The sequence below is a fragment of the Taudactylus pleione genome, unplaced genomic scaffold, assembly GCF_031769625.1.
Source record: "Taudactylus pleione unplaced genomic scaffold, aTauple2 ptg000256l, whole genome shotgun sequence".
Lineage (NCBI taxonomy): Eukaryota > Metazoa > Chordata > Amphibia > Anura > Myobatrachidae > Taudactylus > Taudactylus pleione.
Genome location: NW_028284658.1, coordinates 9,759,150 through 9,781,254, shown reverse-complemented (window position 1 = coordinate 9,781,254; position 22,105 = coordinate 9,759,150).

Below are 22,105 nucleotides of genomic sequence, written 5' to 3'. Positions count from 1 at the left end.
ACAAACCAATCATTTCAGCGCCAGGGTCTGCCACACGACTGTGGCTGAAATGATTGGTTCGTTTGGGCCCCCACAAAACAAGCTGGCAATTAATCTGTCCCTGCACAAACTGGCTCTATGGAGGCAAGATGTCGTCCTCATCCTCCTCATCCACCGATTCCTCACCCTCTTCAGTGTTGTGTACATCCTCATCCTCACAGAGTATTAGCTCGTCCCCGCTGGAATCCACCACCACGGGTCCATCTGTACGTTCTGGAGGCTGGTCTCCCTGGAAGAGTTGATAATTCATTTTTATGAACATCATCTTCTCCACATTTTGTGGAAGCAACCTCCTACGCCTTTCGCTGACAAGGTTCCCGGCTGCACTAAACACTCTTTCGGAGTACACACTGGAGGGGGGGCAACTCAGGTAAAATAGAGCCAGTTTGTACAGGGGCCTCCAAATTGCCTCTTTTTCCTGCCAGTACAGGTACGGACTGTCTGACATGCCTACTTGGATTGTGTCACCGATGTAATCCTCCACCATTCTGTCAATGGTGACAGTATCATATGCAGTGACAGTAGACATGTCAGAAATTGTTGCCAGGTCCTTCAGTCCGGACCAGATGTCCAAACTTGGTCCTGCCTGCCCTGCATCACCACCAGCGGGTTGCTTAGGATACCTAAGTTTTTTCCTGGCAGCCCCAGTTGCGGGAGAAAATGAAGAAGGAGCTGTTGACGTATCACGTTCCGCTTCAGCTGACAGTGTTTTCACCAGCAGGTCTTTGCACCTCTGCAGGCTTGTGTCGGCTGGAAAGAGAGACACCACATAGGCTTTAAACCTAGGATCGAGCACGGTGGCCAAAATGTAGTGGTCTGATTTCAACAGACTGACCACCCTGGAATCCTGGCAAAGCGAAAGAAGGGCTTCATCCACAAGACCCACATCCACATGCCGAGCGGAATCGCTCTGTCTTAGCTCCTCCTTCACTTTCTCCAGCTGCTTCTGCAAAAGCCTGATGAGGGGAATGACCTGACTCAAGCTGGCAGTGTCTGAACTGACTTCACGTGTGGCAAGTTCGAAGGGCTGGAGAACCTTGCACAATACGGAAATCATTCTCCACTGTGCTTGAGTCAGGTGCATACCCCCTCCTTGGCCTATGTCATAGGTGGATGTATAGGCTTGAATGGCCTTTTGCTGCTCCTCCATCCTCTGAAGCATATAGAGGGTTGAGTTCCACCGCGTCACAACCTCTTGCTTCAGATGATGGCGGGGCAGGTTCAAGAGTGTTTGCTGGCTCTCCAGTCTTCGGCACACAGTTGCTGAATGGCGAAAGTGGCCAGAAATTTTTCGGGCCACCCAAAGCGTCTCCTGCACGTCCCTGTCGCTTTTCAGAAAATTCTGCACCACCAAATTTATTGTGTGAGCAAAACATGGGACGTGCTGGAATTTGCCCAGATGTAATGCCCGCACAATATTGGTGGCGTTGTCAGATATCACAAATCCCCAGGAGAGTCTAAGTGGGGTAAGCCACTGGGCGATGATTTCCCTCAGTTTCTCTAAGAGGTTGTCGGCGGTGTGCCTCTTACTGAAACCGGTGATACACAGCGTAGCCTGCCTTGGAACGAGCTGGCGTTTCTGAGATGCTGCTACTGGTGACGCTGCTGCTGTTGCTGTGTAAGGTGATACATCTACCCAGTGGGCTGTCACAGTCATATAGTCCTTAGTTTGCCCTGTTCCACTTGTCCACATGTCCGTGGTTAAGTGGACATTGGGTACAACGGCATTTTTCAGGACACTGAGGACACTTTTGTTGACGTTTCTGTACAGTCTCGGTATCGCCTGCCTAGTGAAGTGGAATCTAGACGGGATTTGGAACCGGGGACACACTACCTCCATCAATTGTCTAAATCCCACTGCACTAATGGCGGATACTGGACGCACGTCTAACACCAACATAGCAGTCAAGGCCTCAGTTATACGTTTTGCTTCAGGATGACTGCTGTCGTACTTAAAGGACTGTTGGAGGGTCAATTGTTTAGTAAAAGTAGTGGTGTTCCTACTTCCTCTCTGGGATGATGAACGACTCCCAGCAGCAGCAACAGCAGCAGTGGCAGCAGGAGGCGTAGCAATGCAGGATCCTCCGGAGGAATCCCGGATAGGAGAGTCAGTCATGCCAGTGACATGGCCTGCAGGACTACTTCTGATCCTGACTAAGGAGGAAATTGACGAGGAGGGAGTTGACGGTGTGGTTTGCAGGCGCTTTGATTCAACAGGACAACGGGATTTAGGTGTCCCTGGACTGCTTACGGTCTTAGCCAAAGCTTCTGAACTTGACAGTAACTTATTATGAACGCGCTGCAGGTGCCGTATAAGGGAGGATGTTCCTAGGTGGTTAACGTCCCTACCCCTACTTATTCCACGTTTACATATGGTACATATGGGAAAGACAGTTTGTTGTCCGGATTTGGATAGAAATATTGCCAGACCAAAGAGGTGGAAAGTTTGGTCTTCTGCCCAGGCATGACCGTGATGGGCTTTTTCATCCCATGGACAACAACTGTCTCCCCCGGAGCCTGATTTAAACAAACCACATCACCATCAGAATCCTCCCTGCCAACTTCCTTCTCAGCGCCAGCTACACCAGTATCCTCATCCTGTTGTACTTCAATAGTGACATCTTCAATTTGCATATCAGCAAGTGGACTGTGGGTGCTCCTTTCAGTACTTGCAGGGGGCGTGCAAATGGTGGAAAGAGCCACCTCTTCCCGTCCAGTGCTGGGAAGGTCAGGCATCGCAACCGCCACCACACTTGGACTCTCCTTGGGGATTTGTGATATCTTCTTAGAACGCACAGTTCTTTGCTGTGCTTTTGCCAGCTTAACTCGTTTGATTTTTTTTAGCGGGAGGAGGGCTTCCATCGTCATGTGAAGCTGAACCACTAGTCATGAACATACTAGTCATACTAGTATGACACACACTAGTCATATGGAAAGACCTTAGCCGTTCCTTGCCACTCCGTGTCATAAATGGCATATTGGCAAGTTTACGTTTCTCTTCAGATGATTTAAATGTTTTTTTAAGGTCATTTTCCTGAACTTTGTCATTTGGGATTGTATGTGGCTTCTACTATGACATTGGGCATCGGCCTTGGCAGACGACGTTGATGGCATGTTATCGTCTATGTCATGACTAGTGGCAGCAGCTTCAGCACTAGGAGGATGTGGTTCTTGATCTTTCTCTATTTTATTTTTATCGGAGAAAGTTTGGTCCTCCATTTATGTTATATCGATTTGATATATACGTGCGGCTAAGGCGCACACAAACACAGAAAACATTTTTTTATTTTTGCTGGAGAGTAGTGCACTTTGTGGGTTACACCACCCTTTAAGAAATTAGCCAGCCGGCCCTTTACTTATGGGACACAGGCGCACGCTTGGCGCTGCTCCTTTGTTGATGCACGTGCGGCTGCTGCGCACACAATTCACAAACATAGAAAATATTTTTTTATTTGGTTTGGACTGGAGTGTACTTTGGGGGTTACAGCACCCTTTAATGGTCAAGCCAGCCGGCCCTTTACTTATGACACAGGCGCACGCTTGGCACTACTTTGTTGATGCACGTGCGGCTACTGCGCACACAATTCACAAACACAGAAAAAATATTTTGTTATTTGGTTTGGAGTGTACTTTGGGGGTTACAGCACCCTTTAACGGTCAAGCCAGCCGGCCCTTTACTTATGACACAGGCGCACGCTTGGCAATACTTTGTTGATGCACGTGCGGCTACTGCGCACACAATTCACAAACACAGAAAAAATATTTTGTTATTTGGTTTGGAGTGTACTTTGGGGGTTACAGCACCCTTTAACGGTCAAGCCAGCCGGCCCTTTACTTATGACACAGGCGCACGCTTGGCACTACTTTGTTGATGCACGTGCGGCTACTGCGCACACAATTCACAAACAGAAAATATATTTTTTTTTGGTTTGGACTGGAGTGTACTTTGGGGGTTACAGCACCCTTTAACGGTCAAGCCAGCCGGCCCTTTACTTATGACACAGGCGCACGCTTGGCACTACTTTGTTGATGCACGTGCGGCTACTGCGCACACAATTCACAAACACAGAAAATATTTTGTTATTTGGTTTGGAGTGTACTTTGGGGGTTACAGCACCCTTTAACGGTCAAGCCAGCCGGCCGTTTACTTATGACACAGGCGCACGCTTGGCACTACTTTGTTGATGCACGTGCGGCTACTGCGCACACAATTCACAAACACAGAAAAAATATTTTGTTATTTGGTTTGGAGTGTACTTTGGGGGTTACAGCACCCTTTAACGGTCAAGCCAGCCGGCCCTTTACTTATGACACAGGCGCACGCTTGGCACTACTTTGTTGATGCACGTGCGGCTACTGCGCACACAATTCACAAACACAGAAAATATTTTTTTTTTGGTTTGGACTGGAGTGTACTTTGGGGGTTACAGCACCCTTTAACGGTCAAGCCAGCCGGCCCTTTACTTATGACACAGGCGCACGCTTGGCACTACTTTGTTGATGCACGTGCGGCTACTGCGCACACAATTCACAAACACAGAAAAAATATTATTTTTTTAGCACTTGGGGGGAGCACCCCTGATGGACAGAGCACCCCCTGGACAACACTACAGCACACCTTTAGGACTGGGACACTGCACAGGACTTTGGAGTGGACACAGCCCCTATGGAGAACTGCACAACACAGTCCAGCCAGCCCCTATGGACTTTGAAGTAGTGGACACAGCCCCTATTAACAACAGCAGCACAGCACAACACAGCCAGCCCCTATGGACTTTGAAGTAGTGGTCCCAGCCCCTATGGACAACAGCAGCACAGCGCAGCACAGCACAGCACAGCACAACACTACTCTGCACTACACTACACTACACTACACTACACAGCCCAGCCAGCCCTAACTCCCACCCTCCCTCTTCACTGTCCACAGCCGAGTGAGAAAATGGCGCCGACGCGGGTACCTTATATAGGATCCAAAACCCGCGAGACCCGGAAGGCGGGATGATGACGTTTTGCCTCGATTTCAGATCCGATTCAGGCGGGAAAAGTTGAGCCTGACTCGGATCTGCCTCGGATCGGGGGGGCTCGGATTTCAGAAATCCGAACCCGCTCACCCCTAGTTTGTATATTATTTATGTTATTTTAATTCTTTCTCATTTCATTAACACTTATTGATTTATACTTACACATCTTTTCTTCATACTTCACTATCACCTTTTTCCCTTTTTCGTGTGATGCCCTGGGGATGGCCCTTGGTTGGAATTTTTTTGGGGTGCCTTGCTTCTCGGACGTGAACCCCTTAATGCTAGGGACGCCAGTGTAGAGGAGCCTTGACGATTGGCCTGGCGCTTATTCATATATTTGCAAATGTATGTAACTAATACCTCTGAATCGCTATTAGCATGTAGGATTTAAGTATTGTTTTTGCTGCAGTGTGCTGTGGGGCAAATTTCTTTTTTTTTTTTTCTGTGTTCAGAGTAAACCCCGTCCTTTACAAGCACCTGTGTTATGCAATTAAGCTGATCTGAGCAACTACCATTTCTTTTGCAAGTTTGGAGAGGCATGAAGGCAGTCAGCATTAGGAGGATGTGCTGATGCTTATAGTACCATGTGGAGGTTTTTTGGGGTACCTCCAAGGTAAGTTAGCTCTCAGCTTTTACATGTACTGTTATCATGCAGTACATCAATTGTAATTATATGACCCAGAGTGGGTGCTACTATTATGTAGCAATAATTATTTTGGGGTGAGCGTTTGGGAGTGGGGCCCCCGGGGGGGTTCTGACTGGGCCTTTCTCATGGCATCACCACTTAATTCACATAGAATACTTTTATCACTTTTCTATTTGTTTGTATATTATTAAGTTATTTTAATTCTTTCTCATTTCATTAACACTTATTGATTTATACTTACACATCTTTTCTTCATACTTCACTATCACCTTTTTCCCTTTTTCGTGTGATGCCCTGGGGATGGCCCTTGGTTGGAATTTTTTTGGGATACCGTGCTTCTCGGACGTGAACCCCTTAATGCTAGGGATGCCAGTATAGAGGAGCCTTGACGATTGGCTTGGCGCTTATTCATATATTTGCAAATGTATGTAACTAATACCTCTGAATCGCTATTATCATGTAGGATTTAAGTATTGTTTTTGCTGCAGTGTGCTGGGGGGCAAATTTCTTTTTTTTTTTTCTGTGTTCAGAGTAAACCCCGCCCTTTACAAGCACCTGTGTTATGCAATTAAGCTGATCTGAGCAACTACCATTTCTTTTGCAAGTTTGGAGAGGCATGAAGGCAGTCAGCATTAGGAGGATGTGCTGATGCTTATAGTGCCATGTGGAGGTTTTTTGGGGGTACCTCCAAGGTAAGTTAGCTCTCAGCTTTTACATGTACTGTTATCATGCAGTACATCAATTGTAATTATATGACCCAGAGTGGGTGCTACTATTATGTAGCAATAATTATTTTGGGGTGAGCGTTTGGGAGTGGGGCCCCCGGGGGGGTTCTGACTGGGCCTTTCTCATGGCATCACCACTTAATTCACATAGAATACTTTTAACACTTTTCTATTTGTTTGTATATTATTTATGTTATTTTAATTCTTTCTCATTTCATTAACACTTATTGATTTATACTTACACATCTTTTCTTCATACTTCACTATCACCTTTTTCCCTTTTTCGTGTGATGCCCTGGGGATGGCCCTTGGTTGGAATTTTTTTGGGGTGCATTGCTTCTCGGACGTGAACCCCTTAATGCTAGGGACGCCAGTATAGAGGAGCCTTGACGATTGGCCTGGCGCTTATTCATATATTTGCAAATGTATGTAACTAATACCTCTGAATCGCTAATATCATGTAGGATTTAAGTATTGTTTTTGCTGCAGTGTGCTGGGGGGCAAATTTCTTTTTTTTTTCTGTTTTTAGTTTAGGGGTGGTTAATGTTATGTCGGGGGGACCCCATACTTAAGGCCTGATTCAAACCCAGATGCTAAGCCGCGATTGCTCGCGGCCAAAAGGGGCAGGGTAAGCAAATTCCACGATCGCACTGTGTGGCGTAAGGACGCCCTCTATGTCTTATAGAGCAACGGCAGTGAGCAAATGCAGGTGTCTAAAGACGCCCACTTTCCTTTCTTTTTTTTTTTTTTAAACATATGTTTATTGGTTTTTTCAAATAGAAATAACAAACACCAAATATACATGTTAAAGAAAGAAAAAAACTTTTGCATTTGTTCTTTAGTAAAAAACCAAATACAGTGATCATCTGTCAAGATTACATATACATTCCAACATGTAGACCATAGACAAATATATTGTAAGTATACAATATAGGGAAGACAATCGACACGGGAAAGAAGGGGAGGTTAGGGAAAATAAAATAAAAAGAAAAAAAAACAAAGAAGGAAAATACTGATCATAGAGGGAAGGGAATAATAAAAAAAAGAGAATGACAAAACAGATCCTATCATGTTTCCTGAGTAACTTTATTTGGAATTGAGTATGGAGGTCCAATTGTCGAAGGAGGAACCATTCTGTATTTTCAAAAATTTTAAACACATTAGCTTGTAGCTCTGGGTCTAGTGTGTCTATAAAGACTCCCCATCTGCGATAGAAACATCGAATCCCAGTATTTCTTGTAATGATGAGGAGTTTAAAATCCTTAGAGTGTTATCAAGCTTATGAAGAAAGACATTTTCAGATTCAACAACATCCAGGTCTGAGCTCCATGCTTCTACTGATTTACTCCATATTTTAGGAAATGCAGCGGTAATCAATTTTTTGTAAAGACTGCTAATCTTATAGGCCTTTGTAGTCGCAAGCCCTATCAATATCATCAGAAAGTCTGGACTCCCCGGGACCCCGAAGGGGGCCGGTATTGATTGTACAAAGTGTTTGATCTGGAGAAAACTGAAGAAATAAGATTGAGGAATGTCAATCCTACATCTCAAATCCGAAAACGTGAATAATTTACCCCCAGGGTCGAACACATCTGCTGTTGAACGTATACCCTTACTCCTCAGTCGCAGGAAGGTCGCGTTTTCCATAGCTGGTATAAATTGTGGGTTTCCCCAAAAAGGGATATAATTTGAATGTCTGGGGTTTCATTTAAAGATTTTATTAATCGCCCACCAGGATAAGTGTCGTGAAACATTATATTTTGTAGAATATTCGGGGGTATACTTTTCTTGGGAGAATGTAATAAAGCTCCCGGTGAATAAGGGGTTAAAAGGGCACAATCTACGGGATAGGATGTATAGGTACTCCGGTTAAGTAGCCAATCTAGAATATACCTGAAATGAACAGCGTTAGTAAAATGGGTCAAATCAGGAAAATTTAGACCACCTTGGGTTCTCAAGGATCGCAATTTATGAAACGCTATCCTAGGCTTCTCTTTGGACCATATAAATCTACTAAAAAATTTTGAGAGAAGAGTAGAATCTGTTCTAGTTAACCTAATTGGGAGCATTTGGATAACATATGAGAGCTTTGGGAAGATGACAGTTTTTGTTAATGCCACCCTTCCCAGCAACGAGAGAGGCAATAGCATCCATCTGTCTAACATATTACTTATTGTATGAATTATAGGGGAATAATTTAGGTAGTATAACCTGGAAAGTTTTGCGGGAATCTGGACTCCCAAGTATTTAATTTGAGACGACAAAATTTTAAATTGTGTTAGCGAGAGGTCTTGCGATATAGAGTGTATGTCACCTGAAATAACTAGTAGTTCTGATTTGGAGACATTTATTTTGTACCCTGAAAATTTACCAAATTCCGAGATTATGGACATGATTATGGGGAGAGTTATGGATGGAGACGACAGAAAAAGCAGCATGTCGTCTGCTAAAAGGGCAACCCTTAGATCAATGTTACCCACCAGTATACCCCTAAACATAGGAGAGTTACGTAATGTAATTGCGAGTGGGTCAAGAGCAATCGCAAACAATAATGGCGAGAGTGGACAACCTTGCCGGGTCCCTCTTTTAATCTGAAAAGGATTTGATATATACCCGCCGCAAACAATTTGGGAGCTAGGATTGGTATATTGGCCCTCATTCAGAGCCACTCGCAAACAGCAGTACGCTCGTTGCGTTCCGATGTTGACTAACCACGCATGCGTCGGTGTTACACTGCGCATGTGCGTACGGCAGATTGCGAGCTTTTTTTCTCTCGTTCCTAAAATAGCGTACAGGAAGTGACATGTCAAATGTGATTGACAGAACAGGGCGTTTTTGGGTGTTGACGGGGGTGGAGATGGAAAAACGCAGGCGTGGCGAGGCGTTTTTGGGGCGTACATACATTAGCAGATGCGAACGTCAAATGTGTTCGGACCGTCACATACGTCACTGGAACATCCTCTTTCCCTTCAAAATGCTCGCACAGTTGAGGGTCTGGATTACTCGACCACATTGGCGATGGCCTTCTCCTCCGTCCCGGGACTCCATGATGTTGCAGCGATTAATCGCGGGTGGTCACAAAAGCAATTAGTGTTGTATTGAAAACCGGCTTGGTATGTGTTTGGAAAGCAGTTTATTGGGATAGCACAAAACCGTACGCAGGTGGAAATCATACCTGCTAATGTCAGGATTACACAATCAATTGGCGTACATTTTTGGGGGGTTTTTTTGGCCTCAATTTGTTGTTTATGGCCTATTGTGACAATAATGTCATCATGTTTTAATTAGCTCCCCTTTTTTTTTTTAATGTGCAATTTGCATCGTTATGTGATTTTTTAAACGTTCCTTCAAGAGGCCTTTTTTTTATACAAATGAAATGGTTTTTTGTGTCCTTTTTTGCCTTTAGGGCCAGGATTAAATGTAACCCATTTGTACAATAATGTCACAATACAATGTCAGATTTTTTTCATAAATTTATTGTTTAAACACAAACCAATTGGCATAATATTTAATTTTTTTTTCTGCCAAAGATACTTTTTTTCAAAAATAAATAATCAATAACTGATAACATAAACGTACAAAAATAACTTAAAAACATTTCACAAGAAAGGAGAGGGAAGTTTTGACCAGAAAGGAATATGAGCCAAGCACAGAAGGAGTGTGGGAAAAGTCGCCATTGCTGTCACCGTTTTTTCGCCCGTTTGGATGGGGGAGGGTGGGCGCCAGACCGGGTCCGGGATGCCATCGGGCTGGCCTGTCCAGAGGCAGATGTTGTGGCCTCTGGACTAGGCACAGGGCTAGGCACATTTGGAGGATTGGCTGATGTTGTGCCAGAGGTGGAGGATCCTGATGTTCCGGCAGGAAGGGAGGTCGGCTCCACCATGTGCTGGCGAACGAGCTGCTCCAGGGCATCGGCGATGCGGATGTTGGCCCTGGTATTTTCCGCCAGGGCCTGACCAATGGTCACGTTGGCCGCAGCATTTTGCTCCAGGGCCTCAGCCACCCGTATCAGACTGGCGTCCATCCTCTGCAGAATCTCCGTATGGAAATCCGATTTGAAATTGAGTTCTGTGAGGAGGCCCACTGCCTGCGAGGGGGCACGCCCTGGACTGGCTTCTGCAGGGTCCTCAGCCGGATGTACTGGTTCCTCCCCTGCAGAGCCAGCAGAAATTCTGCGGCCAAGGCTTCCCTCTGGAGCAGACTCATCCGCCTGTGTCTCTGTTGGAAAAATGAGAAAAGAGTCACATTAGAATCTACATATTGGCACAATAGCATTTCAGAGTTGGTGACATCACAATACTTACCTGGGCCAACATGAGGAGCCGCAAAGTCTGGCATGTCCGTATCCATGTTGGACACGCCAAACACCTCCACAGGCTGCACACACCCCTGTGCCAGCTCTTCTAAATCCGTCAACTCCAATGACACAGGGGTGGGACCCCCACCTGTCCCCCTTGCATGCCTAGCCCTGTCCGCGAGTTTTTGCTTTAGGCGATATTTGAAGTCGCCCCATCTGTGGGGAAAAATGGAAGCCATTATCCTTTGGTTTAAAATGGGGTTTGTTTTTAGGGGGGGCAAGGGTTTACTTACCGCCGTTTGACATCCCGGGCTAGACGGACATAATCACCCACTCTATTGACAGCAACGGCTACCTCTTCCCACATTCTCCACTTCTGGCTTAGACTCATATTCCTGTCTGCCTGTGGCAGGATGTCCACACACTTCTGGATCAAAACCTCCATCTCCTTTCTTGTGAAATGTGGCTGCCTTTTTTTTTTGCCCGCTTTGGCCGGAATACTGGGCCCAGCAGCCTCTTCCATGTCATCCTCCTCACCTATTTGTGTAAATTTACAGAATTCACAAAATCACAACTTGCCTAATCTTATGTTTCAAATTAATCGTTGATAGAAAATGCATGAAAGACTTACCGCCTGACTCTTGTGCATTTTTTCCCTGGTCTGTCGCCATGTCTGAGGTCCAAACAAGAAATACACCAGAATTTGAATGTGTTTTCGTGACGTATTTATACATGCGTCCTTATTTTGCGGCCGCATCATTGATTGTGCGGCCCTATGATCCCTCCTTAATTTGTGCGGGAAACGAAACACTATTTATGGCTTGGTGTGTCTCGAGTCGAGGTGGCGTTTTTGGATTGTTGGAGGTTATCTTGGCTGGAGTTTATTGATTGCGTAGAAAGGAGTTGGAGGTTGGAGATTCGTTTGTTGGTTAGATTTGCGTTTTTTTTTCCGTTATCTTTGTTGGTTTATATTTTTGGGACCTCGTTTGTTGATTTGGTAAGTTTTGTGAAGTCTAACTTTTGTTCAATTGTTGTTTCATTGTGTTTCGTATATTTTGTAATTTTTGGATCCCTAATTTATTCTATTTTAGATTTTGTTTATTTTCGACCCCAAAGACCTTTTGATTTTGCATCTTAGATATTTGCTCTTGGTAAGTCCATTTTTTATCTTGTATTAGCGAACTAATTAGCGCATTTTTAGTAGTTACTCTTGTGACTTGTATTAGCGAACTAATTAGCACATTTTTAGTAGTTACTCTTGTGACTTGTATTAGCGAACTAATTAGCGCATTTTTAGTAGTTACTCTTGTGACTTGTATTAGCGAACTAATTAGCGCATTTTTAGTAGTTACTCTTGTGACTTGTATTAGCGAACTAATTAGCACATTTTTAGTAGTTACTCTTGTGACTTGTATTAGCGAACTAATTAGCGCATTTTAAACAGCTTAATAATCATTCTAACTTTTTGATGGTTTAGCTTTCGCTTTTTGAGCCAACATTTCGACCCGTTTTGATGTACTGTGTTAAATGTCGCTTTGCGGTTTTGCTAAATGGGTGTTTGGCATATTTGAACTTTGGTCTAGCACAAAATGTATCAACAAAAATGCACAGAGTGAAATGTGTCAAGTAATTTTGTTGTTTATTTTCAGTTTGGACGTATCATGACAATACCCCGGCATGTAAGCAGCAATGGATGGTATCATCAAGCTAAGTTGTTTTAATATAGTTTTGGGGTGGGTCAAAAGCCTTACTTTGAAATTTTTGAATTTCAGGTTGATCTGGGGCGGATTGTTCTGGCCATGCTCCCGGAAGCCGACCAACCTCAATCTCATCCCAGGCGTAGGCATGCAAGGCCCCAGATATTTTGAACACGTGTCACCCTTTTTGGAATGCCCGATGATGAGGTTTTAAGACGCTACCGTCTACCTCCCAAAATCATCATAGACACTCTCTCATTAATAGAAAGTGATCTTGAGCGGCAAATTGACAGTCCAACAGCAATACCACCACTGACGCAATTTATGGCGGTGTTACATTTCTGTGCCTCAGGATCGTTTCAAACAACGGTGGGAATAGTGGCGGGCATCTCCCAATCCTCCTTTTCCCGGATCCTGAGGGCAGTGATGGAGGCACTTTTCAAGCACCTCCATCATTTTATTCAAATGCCTTTGGATATGGGTGCCCTTAGTGTGGCCAAGGCCAATTTTTACCAAATAGCTGGCTTCCCACACATCATAGGGGTTGTGGATGGTACTCACATACCACTTCAGCCTCCAGCACGGCTGGAGGCAATATTTAGAAACAGGAAACACTATCACTCCCTGAATGTAATGGTGGTATGTGATGCCTCCCTCCAGATCCAGTCCCTGAATGCTAAGTTACCAGGAAGTGCACATGACTCCTTCGTCATCCGGCAATCAGGGATATGGCAGAAATTAACCAACCTACAAGCTGGTGATGCGTGGCTTCTGGGTAAGTGGAGACCTTTAGTACATAACAATGTTAAGCTTGATACACAGTGTTCCTGATGTTGTCTCTTATTTTTCACAGGAGACAGTGTATACCCTTGCATGTCCTGGCTGCTCACTCCTTATTTGGCTCCCACACCAGGCCCACAAAGTGAGTATAATTCCGCACTTACAGCCACCAGGCAAGTGGTGGAGCGCTGTATCGGCCTTTTAAAAGGCCAATTCAGATGCCTCCACCGCTCTGGTGGCGAGCTCATGTATTTGCCGGATATGGTGTCGAAAATTGTGGTCCTGTGTGGGATATTTCACAACATCGCCATAAGGAGTGGTGTCCCAATGCAGCCAGAGGATGCCTTACCTGAGGATGGCCCCCCCGAGGTTGGTCGGAGGTCAGTATGTGGGGGGGCCATACGCGATGATGTGGTGGCCAGATTTTTTAGGTAAGTTTGACCCAAACTACAGTGTTTATACCTAATGTGTTTGTGTTTGTTTGCGAACATCTAATTTATTTTTTTTTTTTCACCATCTTCTGTTTGTTCACATAATCTTTGCCACTCCAACGCTCACTACTTCCTGCTACCCTTACCAAACCTGGATCTGGTGATTTTGTCCATATATTCTGGAACCCATATCACAACGCCATGTTTGTGGAATCATGTTGGCATGGTCCTTCGTCAACCAGTTCTTGATTGTTTTTTTTAATTAAATATTTTATTTGTATGTGTTGTATTTGAGATTATCACTGTTTTTTTTTTTTGGGACTGACCACTTTGATTTCTCATTTATGTTGTGAATAAATGTTTGGAGAGTGAAATGGTCTTCCTTTTTTTGGACGTTAACAGCAAGTGTAACCAGGTTAACACACCTTACATTTGACTAAGGGGTAATCCAGTACTGACACCAGTTGATGTAACTGAAATATGTTTGCAGGTTCCCAACCCACACCAAAAGGAAGCCTGTCCAAACCTTTGGATTTTGAAGATTGCCCTAAGCAGCTTGCACACCAACTAGGAACCTGTAAAATGGCGAAATATCTAATTGACACTACACCCAAAAAGGGAAATGACATTGTTACTGTTATGTGTTTCTTGTGGCTGTTTAACATACAAATACAAAATACAATCTAACTTTTAAAAAAGGGAAATCCTTGCAGAAACAGTCTACTTATGTCAGGGAAAACTATTTTTGTTTTTGAAAAAAAGAATGAGCCAGAACGTATATTAGAACTACAAAATTTATTTACAAAACGAAAATAAACAAAAAAAACTACTGGCGAAGGATGCCAGACAGCCGGTCAAGGGCCACAAGAATGCCAATGACATGTTGGCGCATCTGGCCAACACAATCGTCCACCTCTTGTCGACGCCTCTGTGGGTGAGAAAAGTGTGTGGATTAATAAAACAATAGGGAATCCACATTAAAAAAACAAAAACACAACGAAATCACTCCTAAACCAAAAAAAGAAAAACCAAAACAAAAAGGGGGTGCTGCCAAAAATACAAGGCCTATGTACAAATTCACACAGGTGTGATATGTGTATGTTGAAATCAGCAGGAAGAGGTAAAGGCAAACTGCTAAATCACCAAAAGTAAACCAAACAAGCACGAATAAAGGCACGACACATGATTACATACAAACAGTTTGTGGTTAAAAAAAATGAGAAAGAAAAACATACCGGGAGCCAAAACGGGAGCTCCGGAAGTCCCTCCATGTTCCTCCTCGGAGGAGCCTTCATTCCCCAAAGAACGGGGAGGGGTAATGATGGACTCCGGGGAGGGGGTAATTGGAAGAGGGGTGGGTGGAGGAGAGGGGGAAGTGGGACGGAGGGGAAGGAGGCCCGACAGTTCCGGGAGAGGGTCTGGGAAGGCTGGGGAGGAGTGGGGTATAGGGGAAATATTTGGGGTGGAGTGTTGGCTGGGGGTTGGGGATAGTGGCCGGGAACGCCGTCTGGCCGGACGGTGACGGCGTAGTCTTGGCTGTCCTCCTAAAATATGTCAAACAAATTGAGGTTAGTTTCTGGGCAAATCCGGGGCCCAAATAAAAAAAAAAAAACCAGCAACAAAAAACATGCAAAAAGGAGTAGAATGAAAAAAACAGAAATAGAGGGAAAACAAGCACACGCTGATATGAGGACAAATAATTAATAGGACAGACAGGAAAACATGCACACGCAGATATGAGGACAAATAATTAATAGGACAGACAGGAAAACATGCACACGCAGATATGAGGACAAATAATTAATAGGACAGACAGGAAAACATGCACACGCAGATATGAGGACAAATAATTAATAGGACAGACAGGAAAACATGCACACGCAGTTTGCCCCACAAACACAAACATGAAAACCACAATACATAACACTTACTTTCAAGGATCTGCATGCGAAAGCATGCCAGCAAGCGGGGCGTTCGCCGTTGCAGGTCTGACCACCTGCGCTCCAGCTGCCCGATGTTGCGGCGTGAACCCAACGACCGCAGGCGGGACCGTGCCTCCGCATACGCGGAGCGCTTCTGCCGGTTGGTGATGGGTGGAGGCTGGCTGGTGATCCGCCTATCCATCACCTCCGTAAGCACCAGCAGCTCGCGCCTGGTGAATGCGGAGGCTCTCATGATGGCAATGGAGTTTTTCATACAAAACATTTTTGATAAAGTGTGGCAAAAATTTCTGATTGGCTAATGTATTTTGGAAATTAACAGGAGCAATTTTATTGGTTAGTGTATGAGTCATGTGTTCAACAGGGCCAGAAATCTCTGGAGAGTTAGGATAGGCTTGATGCAGTGACATGCATTTGCAAATTTAAATAAAGAAATGAACCCCGGAAAATATGCGGGGATCCACAGCAATAGAACAATTGTTTAATTGTGGTTCACATGTTTTTTGAACAATAAAAGCGAATGTTCCATCCGTACGTATTCTGCGGGTAAACACAAACACGGACAAGAGTAAAGTTTCTTGCATTGTGTTGAAAAAAAAAAAAAAATTAAGCTAATTGATACATTGATTGGCATGATACGATTGAGGGAGGTAGGCAGAATAAAGGAGCAGGTAATCGACATCTGACAAGGCCACTTCCGGTTTCACTTGTGCGTGCGTTCCCTTCAAGCCATTTCGGGGATGTACACTCGCTATTTTGCACGCTCGTTAGTTAGAGGAGGGGTCGCCTGAGTTTAGGGAGGAATTTTAGATGCGAACGAAAATACGAGCGAGCCATTGAATTTAAATAATTTTGTACGTACGCCTAACGTACGTGCGCCCGCTTGCGAGTGGGTCTGAATGAGGGCCATAGTGTATTAAGTATTCCTATGAATTTGTCCCCAAATCCAAATCTCCTCAAAGTTTCATATAGATGAGGCCACAAGACCATATAAAAGGCCTTCTCGGCGTCCAATGATAATATTGCATATCCAATAGATCTTTCGAGGTTTTAGCAGCCAGAATAGTTGACAAGACTCTGCGGATGTTAACCACCGAGTGTCTGCCAGCTATAAAACCAGTTTTATCTTCGTGGATCACTGAGGGCAGCACCCATTTTAAACGCTCCGTGATTATCTTAGTCAGGATTTTGTAATCTAAGTTTAGAAGCGATATAGGTCTATAAGAACCTGGATCACTTAAGTCCCGATCCGTCTTTGGTAATACTTTGACAATAGCTGAATTAAAATGGGTGGGCATAAGATCAAAATGCAATATATGGTTTAACGCTCTTGTAAGCGACGGGCAAATCTTTTTATTTAGAATATGATAGTAGTCTGCCGATAGGCCATCAGGTCCTGGGGCCTTATCCTTTTTCATAACTTGGATAGTTTTCTCCACTTCCAGTTCAGTTCCTTTCTTAACAGACGTCATCTCCAGGAAGTGTATGATTAATCGGTAGCATCGAGAACCATCGTAGCTGCACGCAGCGCTTGTGGTAGCACCTCCCCCACCGCAAGCACTGCGATTACTGCAGGCTGAAATCCAACCAAGTGACGTGTACAACGACGCTTCCATGCTAATTATGCACACCCATAAAACTCAGTTTTGACACCCAGACACGCCTGCGTTCGCAGCACCACTCCCCAGTTCACAAGCACCTTCCCCTGTTACCACCCACAAACGGTACTATCTGTCACTCAAAGTAGCGCTCAGTCTTTGTGCTATGAGCACACGATTCCCGAACGTAGTGACTGGCTTGCGCACGCACACTGAGATGCATACGTATGCGCAGACGGGCGACAATCGCCCATAGTGAGTCCCCTAGTGTACCCCCTGCTATGGCATTATCCCCCAGGCTGGTTCGGCCTGGTGCTGGTTACTCTTATATAGGCGGAACCCAACGTTGTGTTGTTTCTTTTAAACGGGGGGGTTTGCCTCCCCAGCCATTGACCTCACCACACGTCACTGGTTAGTATGCACCTTTGTTCAAGCATCAAATATGCAGGGAAAGCTAGTGACATAAACATTCCTGTGACCCTACAGGTAAACTTCATAACATGGAGAATCAACTGTAGATTCTAGAAGACAGCACACTGGGGGCCTGATTCAGACCCAGTCGCAAGCGCTGTGCACTCGCAACCGGGTCGATGGTGGCCCAGAGCGCATACGCACGACGGAGTCGGCTCCGTCGTGCACATGCGCGAGACCCGGATAGCGACGGGCAATCCGTCGCTCCAGGTCTCGTACCATAGGGGGCGTGCTGTCGATGTTGAGTGACAGCACGCCCCCTTTGGTGGGCGGGTCGGGGGAGTGGCTGCCCAAACGGAGGCGTTCCCATGTGAACGCCTCCGTCTGGGGCCGGCCCCACTGACATCACGAGTGATATCAGTGGGAGAGATTTCGGCTCTGTTAGAGCCGAAATCTCTCTGGGGCTTGTGACAGCGAGACCCTACCACAAGGGTCTCGTCGCAAGCCCGATGGTCGCGATGGGCTTGACCATCACGACCATCTTCCTGGCCGCTCGCTATAGCTGTGGGTGGTCACCCACAGCTATGCGAGCAGCCAGGAGGCCGTTCAAAAAAAAAATAGCCCGGCCCTGATTCAGAGCGAGCGCTCTGTCAGAGCGAGTGGCTCTGAATCAGGCCCTGGGGTCCATGCATAGGGCAGTGAAAAGTCATGTTTAGCAGTAAACAGGGCTTTTCACTGCTTTCGGCAATTCATACAGGGGGTTACCGCGGAGAAGGTTATTCCTTCTCCAGCGGCACCCCAGCTACGTGTATGAAACGCATCACCATACTTTTGTATGGTGAGTGCAATTCATAAAAGAATGGAAAGCTTAGTTTTTCGGTTCTCTGCTGTGTACAGATTTGCCATCTCAGGATGGTGTAATTTGTACATGCGTAACGAAAGAGCAAGGAAATAGCATACTGCCCAGTGCTGGCTCCGCCCCCGTCTGCCCAGCGTCCTTTGCATCAGGTCTGATTTTCAGACGCCGGTGCATTCGCAGTGAGAAACAGACATATTAAGCTAATGATAGTGAGTCTTCTCACTGCTTCCCGGGATCACGGAGAGGCCGTATACTGCACAAAGACGCTGGACAGGTAAGTATACATGAATTGCTACTAAACAATACTATATATTTCATCGATGTGATGCGATATATAGTGACATTTTTCAGTAGCCAATTCATGTTCTTCATGAATAGACCCCACTATGACAACATAGAGAGATGCCACAGTGACAACTTATACTTCCCAACTGTCCAGATTTGTGGACCTCAAAAGTGACAAGATAGAGGTGGGGTTTGGTGGATTGGGGGCCAGGTGAAGATTTTGTTCAGATTTTGCATATCTAAATGTTAGACGATATCATAACCAGTAGTGGTTGCCCAGTGGGAGCTGCAGCGGAGACCAACAATAACAGAGGAGGGGCAGATTAAGACATAACCCTAACTGTACTTCTAAACTTGTTTTTAATATGGGCCGGTGTCTGCCTGGAAGGTAAGCTCCCTGGGGGTCAGCACCATGTATCACAGCCCATGCAGCCGATACAGAGCAATCAGCGTATCCCTCCTGTATCTGCCCCCCCTGCTTCCAGACTCCCATTGGCTAGTTACACAGGAGTCTATGGAGCGGGCAGATACAGGAGGGAGGAACTGATTGCTGTACCAGCTGCAGTCGCTGTGATACATGGTGCTGATCCCGGGGAAGCTTACCTTCCCAGGCAGACAGCCGGCAATATTAGAAACAGTTTTAAAAGGTACAGTTAGGGTTATTTTTTATCTGCAACTGCTATTTTACAACTTTTCTGCAGCGCTTACTGAGCAACCGCCACTGATCACAACTTTAGATAACACATCTACTGTCCCTCCAGTATAGTCATTTATGTAGTACTTAGCCAGTAGCTCTTATTGACACCCCTCCTCAACAGATGGATCCACTAAACCCATTATTCTTAATAGATTATGATAGAGTTTCCCAAACTCAGGGGGTCATTCAGACCCGGTCGCAAGCACCGATGTGCTCGCAACCGGGTCGATGGGTTGTCCTGCAAATGCGCAGCGGCCGCACTGTGCGTGTGCAAGCAACGGAGCGAGAGAGTTTGGTCAAGACCATCGCGGCCATCGGGGCTTGCGACGAGACCCTTGTGGTAGGGTCTCATCTGCCGCAAGCCCCAGAGAACTTTCAGCTCTAATAGAGCCGGAAGCTCTCCCACTGACATCACTGGTGATGTTAGTGGGGCTGCCCCCAAACGGCAGGCGTTCCGTCGGGAATGCATCCGTTTGGCAAGCTGCCCCGCCTACAAAACGGTGCGAGTTGTTGACCACCATCGACAGCCGCCCCTTTTGTAGTAAGCCCCGGAGTGAGAAAATTTCTCTCTCACTTCGTGGCTTGCGCATGCGCAGTGCAGCTGCTGCACGTGCGCACAGCCAAACATCGACCCGCTTGCAAGCGCTCAGGCACTTGCGAGCGGTTCTTAATGAGACCCAAAGTCCAATGGAGGTGTAACTGAGGAACAGAGGTCTAAAGTACTGGAGTGGGTCCTGAGTCCGGAGAGCTGGAGGGTTCACAAACAGTGGGGTGAGTAACGGGGTATAGCAGGGTAGATGCGGGTATCCGTGAACAGACTGTGATGGAGACAGGGCAGGAAACGGAGCACTGCTGGGACTGCAAATATCACACTGAGCTAAGAAGCACAGAGAACTCTCACACAGCTAGCGCTGTGTATACGTTGCATTGGCAACTAGAAGGCATGCTGAACACACTTAAGTACCATAGGAAAGTGCATGATAGGCTGCTGAGTGTACACACAAGATGCTCCAACCTGATTGGCCCATTCAGGTCACATGCCCAAAACCAGGATGGCAGTGCCCAGCAATCCCCAGTGTGGCAGTGCTGCCAGTCTCACCTGTCACCTCATGGCCTGTACCCTTCGGACATCCACGCGTACCTTGCGCCAATCTCTAGACCCCAGCACCCCCACCGGTAGGACCACAAAAAAGCACTGCAAAGGCAGAGACCATGACCCGCCAGGTATAACAACTCTGGTCATGACAGTACCCCTTCCTTTATGAGTTGCCTCCGGACACCTCCCAGGCTTCTCTGGGTTAGAGGCATGGAACTTACAAATGAGGCTATCACAAGCTGAAATGTGTTGGAGCAACTATTCAAGCATACCGCAAAATCCATCTTGGACTGCCAGCAGTGCCCTGGGACACTCATCCCTGCAGCGCATGCACGGAGAGCACGGACGCATGAGCAGCCATCACTAGCCGTGAGCCAAGCACAAGCCGGAAACCACCCCGGACCGAGGTACATTGGTCATCAGCAGCCCACCCGGCGTGGTTAGGGACACACCTCTCGCTGCCGATAAAAGCTCCCTCCTTACAAACCGACCCGTGGTCAGTGCGTTCCGTATACTCTACGCGGCAGGCTCGTCTCTGTGGACACAACCGGCCGGTGTGTACCACGTGCAGCCGCCGCTTGGACACCATTCACCCCGCAGTTGCCCTGCACTCGCCTGGGCAGCTGAGATCGGGTGTTCCCGACTGGACGGACCAGCGGGTGAGTCCAGTGACCTTGGCACCGGGCTTGTGAGTGATTTTCTCGGTGTTCCCCACACACCATCAAATGGGTTGATTTATAGCTGACAAAGTTTACCATTTAACATCTGAGACTATACTAATAACTGTCTAGAGAATTCTCAGATTTATACGAACCAGTTCACCTTCCAGGATACATCTATTGCCGTTCATACTGGAAACTAAGTTGCAACCAAGTAAATGATTCCAGTAGATTACTAAATTGCACATTTTGGGATTTATCTATTGCTGTGCAAATAGAAGTTATCTTGATAAGCATATCCTTTTATAATCAGTGGTACCACTGTTCAGGCAATGTAGAGATTTTATTTGTATGTATATAATTGTCCTTATGTGTTTGTTTATGTGTACCAATTAAATTGTGATTGCTATTTTTATATACATCGGTGGTTGATTTTCTATTTTTCATATACTAATATATTTATCCATCATTGGAGCAATTTCTAGGGTTAATTACTAAGCCCTAGTGTGTTTTTCCTTTTTTTGAGATATTTCTAGTTCTAGATGGTGGCAACCGTCTAACATTTGCTGCTGGTCAATTAACCCTAATTTACCTTGACCACTGTGAGAATCTCTCTTTTCAGCGACAAGGGGAACTATATACTCTTTTGTTTCAGGAGCATGAACATCGTCTGCTTTAGTCCAGCATCATTCTTCTGGGCTGTAACCCTTCTAGTCCAGTAGGTACTGTAAATGTCCATATCAAAAGTGGGAATCCAGGACTTGTTACACTTCGAGTTCTACTCCTTTCTAAGTGCAAACTTTAGGAGGTAAGGGTAGGACATTGAAAAATGTATTGAGAACAAGAGGTTTTAGTAGGGAAATGTGAAACGAATTGGGAATCTTGAGGTAAGAAGGAAGTTTTAGCCGGTAAGCCACAGGGTTA